Genomic DNA, 8085 nt, shown 5'->3' on the forward strand with positions numbered 1-8085 from the left:
TGTTAATTGATTATATTAACCAAACAAATACCTTAATTGATATGGTCATTGATAACTAATAAAACTAAGAGGTTCTAAGTTTAATTCTTATCAATATTATTAAAAAAATATTTAAATGAAAATGATTAAAGAGCGAAAAATTGGGGCGGGCTGGGCGGCCCGCTCGTAGGCCCAATTTTCTCGACTCGCGGACTAGCCTACGCCTTACTTCTTTGGCAAAGGGCCGATTTAAGCCGACCTAATTTTTCCCTACGGCCCAAAATTTTCAGGTCGGGTAGGGATTGGGCCTTGACTTCTTAGAACCGGGTCAAACCGGCTCAACCCATCTTACATGTCTAATTAGGGCATTTCACTTCAACTCATTATATTTCAGAGAACAAATTCTTATGTTCTCCTTAGTGTAGCTTAAATAATAACTATTAATTAATGAAACCCTCTTTGTCAATCAAAAGAGGATGAAAGGACTATTTAGTCTTCTATCACACAAAAAAAAATGATGGGTAATAATGTAATTTTATAGGTCCAAATTTTACTTTTTTTTTTATTGAAGCCAAGTAATGTTAAAATACATCAAATATTAAAATTATAAAAAAAAATAAAAATCTCCCACTCCCCCCACGTTCTCCCTCTCTTCCTCTCTCCCTCTCTCCTTCTCATTTTTCTAAAAAAAATGTATTCATACACACAAAGTGTATAGGTAAGTGCAAGTATTACTTATAATAATTAAAAAATTAAATCGTGAGTATCATCTTCATCATAAGAAAATGCCAAGCTTTAAGCTTCAATTTGGCTGCATGACAAGGATTGAGTTTGAAGCTGAATTTTGACCAAAGAAATATATAGGTCCATCTACTGCTCGAGTCGACAACAAATGGTTACCCACCCACAGGTCTTTACGTTTTGTTCGGATCATGATATCGTATTGAGCTCCAACCCTTTCTTTCCTTCTCTTTCTATTTCGGTCTCAATTTAGCATCATATATCAATCTGAAAATCATTTTTATTGATTGTAGTACGAATTAAAAAGCCGCTCCCCCATGCTGCGGCTGCGGCTGCGAAGGTGGGGGCTGCCGCCTCCCTTGGTTTTTTGGGGGAAGTATCCCGATTCTTTTTTACATATTATCCAAATAGTTGAGGGCAGAATTTGAGATTGCAATTTACAACCTGGATAAGAACAAGAATGACCCAAATAGGCAAGTTGACTTTCAACATTAACATATTGAAAGACTTCATAAGGTTATTATGGTACACTAGCATTTGTGGATTTAAGTTTCTATTTCTTTGTCTTTGGATTGATTAAATTTGTCACTTTCGACTTGATCCTTCGTATTAAGCGAGTGCAATAGAGTTGTCAATTCTTCTAACGTATTTACATGACTAAAGAAAACTTCAATAAGATCATCATACCACGTCATCATGTCGATGGATGATGATATGATTAATCATTTAGATAGCGTCGTTATTATAAATAGTAAATTTAATTTAAGTTTTAATACACCGTGTTCCTTGAGTCATACAACTTCAACATGGGTACATAGGTTTCATTTGGGCGTTAGGATTATATTGGAATGGCGTTGGGATTATATTGAAATGGATAACCGTCTGAATTCAAGGCATATTAAAGATCAATGAGAATGATTTTTCATTTTTGTTGGGATTCGAAAGGGATTAGACATTAAAAAGACTTGTCTCTAACCTGATCAAAAGAAAAAGAGTATCACGAACCAACAAAATTACATACGAAAAAAGTATCCTCCTATAAAATTGTATTCTAAAAGTTGTTCTTGTCAATAAAAGAATTGTTTCAAATTTAATAAATAAATGGAGCATGCATTATTGTAATAGCTTTAATTAATTAATACTTAGTATGAAATAATGAAAGATGGATTGGCTCTGGCTGGCTGTAACGTGAAATTTAGAACAATACTACTCATTACCTGAAAAAGCTACTTGGACATTCTTTTGTCTATGGAAATCCCTCTATTTATCTGAAAATTAATTAATTTCTTCAAATGAAAGACAATTCAAATTAATAAAAAATAATTGCAAGAACACATCATATAATTACATGGCTTGGTAGATGTTGTAACCTTAATGTTTTTATTTTTTATTTTTTATTTGTTATTTGTTTTTAAAGGGACTAGCTGGTAGTCGGTGGCTTTGTCACAGTAATTCATTTTTCCAGGGGTTGGAAAGACTCACAGAGGTATTTCAGCCTTTACCTGACCATCCATTGTGTGATTCACCAATTTCATAAATTAAACTCAGGACGTGTCGTGTGATATATTTTTCTGGAATTTGTCTCCAACCACTCCACCATTTCATGGTGGTTTAAAAACAATTCGGACATGACATCAACTAGGAAAGAGGCCATTTTTAAAACAATATATGTATACATGTATATTAAAATCAATTGGGAAAGAAGCAACTATGAATTTCTATAGATTATAACCATAGGGTGACATTTATATTTGATATAGGTAGGCAGGTAGCGATGATATTTTAATTTATAGTTTGAGTTGTTGGAAGAGTTTGAATAGTTTTGGAGACAACTAAAATTAATCAATGATAAATGAGTGAGTAAACAACCAATGCACATAAAAAAGTGATGGGTGTATGAATATATAAGTTGAGAAAATAAACAGTACTGTTGAGGAATAAATATAAATATAAGGTGAGGTTTGTAACATCAAATTGAGAAAATAAATAGTACTGGTGAGGAATAAATATAAGGTGAGGTTTGCAACATCAAATTATACTTTTTTTTTTTTTGGTACATCGATATTTTTACACTTAGGGAATGAAGAGTTTGGCTAAACCATACAATGAACAACCTAATTTGGTATTGAATAGAAATACCACCGGACCGTAGTATTAAGGGGCAACATCAAATTATACTTATATTTCATAGTTCAGTATTTAAATTCAATGTTAACAAGGTATAACTAATTCATTCAAAGTGCTACATACGTATATATAGTCAGGTTGCAAAAGTTTTAGCTGGGTTTTAGGATTTGTTTGGGACTGCTTTTAAAGTAACAACCAAAAACACATCTCTGACTATATTTTTGAAAAACTTAAAAAGTACTTTAGGGTAATACAAACACTTTTTGGAGAAACCATTTTTTTATTTTTTTTTTCATGAAGCACTTCAAAATGTTTTTTTCAAGAAACACTTGGATTTTTAATAAAGACTTCAGTGTGCTCCTAATCATAACACTTCTAACATAAACGCTTATAAACACACTTCCTTTTTGTTCGAAAGCAATCTTAGATCAGCTCTAAGGCTATCTCCAACCGAATGAGGGCCAGAGGGTTCGTTTTAGCCATCTGGGCATCAAAGAAATTAATATTTTAATCAACAGTGCATGGCCATATTTCTTACCATCTCCAACCGATAAGCCAGAAGACCATAAGCCAAACATAGCCCTGTAAAAAAAATTATCTCCAACCGAGGGCCAAATGGCTATAAGGCCAAACATAATTTATTATTTAAATTTAAAAACTACAACAACTTAAATTTAAAAACTACAACTACAACAAATTAAATGTAATATAATTAAATGTTTAAAATGAATTGTGAAAACACTTAGTTCGTTGTAATTGGTGCCAATTTCATGTCTAATTGCGGCAGTTAACAATTGTATGTTAAATTAATTTTTTAATTTAAGTGTACAATTACTAGTACAACTTAGTTTGAGATAGTTACATGTATAAATGCACATTTACCATCTCTAATAGGAAGCTTATATTTGGGGTACCCATTATATTTGTCCCACATCGATCGTGGGAGAGAATTGAGCAAGCAAAAGCTTATATTTGAGGCACCCATTATATTTGTCCCACATCGGGCATGGGAGATTTATGAGCAAGCAAACATGCCTATAAAAGGAACACCCCAACATTGAACAAATAACCTTTCTCGGCCTATAATTAAATATTTTAAAAATATATTTGGCCCAAAAAAAAAAAAAAAAGCTGTAAAAAAAAATTTCAAATATAACAGCTAACTAACGTCAGCATGTTACCGTTGCATTCAAAACTCGGCCTGGCCAGGGGCCTGCTGGATTGGGCCAGCCGGTTGGCCCTTTTTTGTCCCGTCGGGCCCATGAGCTTTTTGGCCTAGCCCTCAATTAGAAACGGTTTTTGGGCTATTGTCGCCCCTTTGGCCCTCTGGACCTTTCAGTTGGAGATGGCCTAAGAGTATTCATTATTGCACTCGAAGTCCTATCTTCCCATTCTCTAAGGCCATCTACAACCGAATGAGAGCCAGAGGGCTCTCTTTGGCCCTGTAGCCCTCCAAGAAATTAATAGTTTAATGAATAGTGGCATACCATTTTTCTTACCATCTCCAACCCAAGGGCCAGAATGCCATAGGCCAAACATAGCCCTATGACAAAAAACCATCTCCAATCGAGATGGTCAAAGGGCGATAGGGCCAAACATAATTGATTATATTAATTGAATTAATATGGTTACCTAATTTAAACTACCTCAATAATTTTACGTTATGGATTGTCAATAATTTTTCGAGATGGAATCTCAATAATTTTACGTCTCGGATTTCGAGAGTTTGATGATGACCAAGAGGATCCAAATAAGTCAAAAATGGCTAGTGCAAAAATATATGATGGACCTAATTTGTCTTTCAATTCAAAAACTGGTAATATCTCTTTAAATGAGTACATAAGGCGTCATAGAATGATACGTTCTTGTGCCACAAATAAGTACCTACAATAGGATCTTGTTGCACATCTTTGGGCCAAAAGAAGTATGGATTAGGCATTTAAGTTTTATGTTGTTAAATGTTTTTTAAAATGTTGTTTAAGTTTCATGTTGTTAAATTTTTTTTTATATTGTTTAATTTTTATGTTGTTTAATATTGTTTCATGTTACTTAATGTTATTTAATGGCTTAGGAAGTTATAGGAAAAAAAATAGAATTTTTTATTTTTTTTTTAAATTTGAAAAATAAATAAACTGTAAAAAAAAAAAAATCAAATATAATGGCTAGCTAATGTTAGCAACTAGCGGCCCAGCCCGAGGCTGGCTGGTTGGCTGGGTTGGGCCAGCCGGTTGACCATTTTCTTCTGTTTTTGGCCCGGTTGGGCTCCTGAGCCCTTTGGCCTAGTTGTAGGTTGGAGATGATTTTCATGTCATTTCGGGCTATTTTCGGCCCTATGGCCCTCTGGCCGGATCGGTTGGAGATGGCTTAAGTATTTGCATCAAAGAAAAAAATTACACAGCTTGGTGTTCTTATTTCCTTTTTTTCATCTTTTTCCCCATTTTTATAGATTTTTATTTTATTTATTTTGGCTTAGATTATATCAAATACAAATTAGAAAGACAATTTCATGTTGCCTCAAATTATACAAAAATATTATCTCACACTTATGTAATAATACATCATGTTGATAATGATCTATTCAAACTGCCATCATACTCCACCTGCATAATAATTAACACCCATGAAAACACCTTTAACATTTACACTCACCTAATTAAGCATTTATTTTAGTCCCTCAGGTTAAGCAGTACTGATAGAGTATTCAGAATTTCACTCAAATTACTTGTGTTTGGTTTTTGGGTCCATGGTAGCAGAAGTCCTTAAATTTTATCTTGTTTAGTTTTTGTCTTTAAATTCTCATATTAGCTTTTCTTATCTTCCAACTTAACTTTGCATGAGTGTCATTTTGTCAAATTTGTCTTATTTTTTCATCAAATTTGAGGGTATGGTGGTCTATTCATACAGAAAGAAATCTAATTTATTTTAAAAAGAGAAGAGCTTAGCTCCTTAATGTTAAGAAGGAGTTTCTCCTCAAAATACTTCGTGACCTAATCAAAGAATTTCCTACTTATAATCAAAACCACTCATATTATTATGTAAAGATCATCTCTACAATAAATCAATTAAAACTAAGATTATTTAGTCAATCATCAAGGAGTTCCATTTATCCACACTGTCAATAAGTGAAGAAGTATTTTAGAGAAAAGTTCATCCTCAATCCTTGGAAAGCCAAGTCTTTTTCTTTAAAAAATTCATTTTCTTATATTTTGGGTGAAACTTCTATTTTATCATGAAAAAGTTGTCGAAGTAAACGAAAATAACTATTAGTGCAACAAAAAACATAATTCAAGGACGGAAGAAACTATTAATAAAAATCAAAGACGAAACTAAATTGTCGTATAAACCAAGGACCTTTGTTACAATTTAACCTTGTTTCTTTATATCAATATTTTTGCTCGTTTTATATTATAACTCGTAAAATGATAGCATTATACATTGTGGCACTTACAACATGGCCATGGACGTCTTAATAATAAAAACCAAGATAAAGTATCTTACCTCATTATTTTAAATTGACAAAAAAAACTTTTTAAACTGAAAGTCAAAATCACCTTCCATTCGTATTTGTTTCTAGCGCAACACACACATGGGCATTGCCACTCAAATACTCATAACCCGAAATTACAAAATTATCCTCAAACTTATACTAAAGTAGCCCCAAAAAAAAAAAAAGCAGACTAGGAAGGCCTCCCTGGTAATTTCATCAGAAAAAAAAAAAAAAAACCAGAAAAGTGCTGTACATTTTGTCGGGTAGTAAATTGGGTTTGTCTGTGGGTCAGCCTTAAGTCATAACAGAACAGAAACGTTTGTGGGACCCGCTTACGACGCTAATGACGTGTCGAGCTGAGATTCTTTCCCCGGTTTTTCTTTGGGGGGTTTTGATAGGGTGCGGGCAAAAGTTGGGGTTTTGTCAGAAGCAGCTGTCGTGGCCCCCACCTAAATTCGTCACGACACTCGATGATCTAGCTCAAAATCGGTGCTAAGGATTTGGAGTTTGTCGCCTAGTACGCCGCTAAGGCCACGTTTGGTTGAGTAACCAAGTAAATAAAATAACCCCCTAGAATGTATTTTTTCTCATGTTTTTAGTGAACCATATAAAAGTTGAAAAAAAAAAGAGATAACTAGAAGTGTAATTGTCAATAAATTTTTTTTTAATAGTTCAAACTACTTAGTAATACCAAAATTGAATGGTCAGAATTGCAATCTGATGGATATAAAGTTGGACGATCCAATAATTTGGATGTTGAAGACTTAACCTTGTTATATTTTTTTATAAGATAATATTCTAAATTACTTTAACTTGTAGAAATATCAGAATTTGTTGCAAGGAGACGAATATCTTGTCATAACCAACTATGTTAAGTCACGTTTGCATTATCATTCATATTTTAATAATCATTTTTCCCATATAAATAATACAATCTAGAAATCCACATAATAAAGAGAGAAATAATACAATCTAAAGAAAAATATGAAATTGTATAATAATATATAATTTTATATTCTTTTGCTAATGCTTCATGTAGTGTATGATATTGAGAATATTTTTTGTCACCACCCTTAAATGATGATCATGTTTATTGCCCTAGTTATTATTGTTGTGAGTTTAAATTTGGAGACCTGTATAGTAGTGGATAAATACAAATATCCAAATTTAAACACAACTAATGGTAATAAGTACTGTGGTGAACATTACTACCATTTGAGGGTGATGATTAGAAACTGATATATATATATATATATATATAACACGAGAAATGTTAAGGTGGCTCTTTTGAATGTGTGACTCCGTTAGTGTAAATAATATTGTTTATTAAAAAATAGAAAAAAATAAAAAAAGAATAAAAAAACTCTACTTAAGTTTTCACATTAAATGTTACTTTTTCAAATTTGAAAAAAAAAATTAACTAAAGTTAGGTGAAATGACACGTAATAGATGATTAAGTGTATGATAAGTATACACCATAAATTATAAAGGCTTTTTAGCCAAAATGGTCTCCGAGATTTGCATAACTCCTCACTTTGGTCTCTGAGATTTGAAATCAATAGAAGTGAACCCTAAGATTGTCCATCATCAATCATTTTGGTCATTCCATGAAAATTACGTTAAATAAGGATCAAAATGATAAAAATACTCTCAACTTAACAAACAATTGACCAAAATGATTTGACAAAAAATAGAGAGTATTTTTGTCATTTAATCTTATTTAGTAGAGATTTTTCATGGAATGACCAAAA

The sequence above is a fragment of the Pyrus communis genome, chromosome 11, assembly GCF_963583255.1.
Source record: "Pyrus communis chromosome 11, drPyrComm1.1, whole genome shotgun sequence".
In the NCBI taxonomy this organism is placed as follows: Eukaryota; Viridiplantae; Streptophyta; class Magnoliopsida; order Rosales; family Rosaceae; genus Pyrus; species Pyrus communis.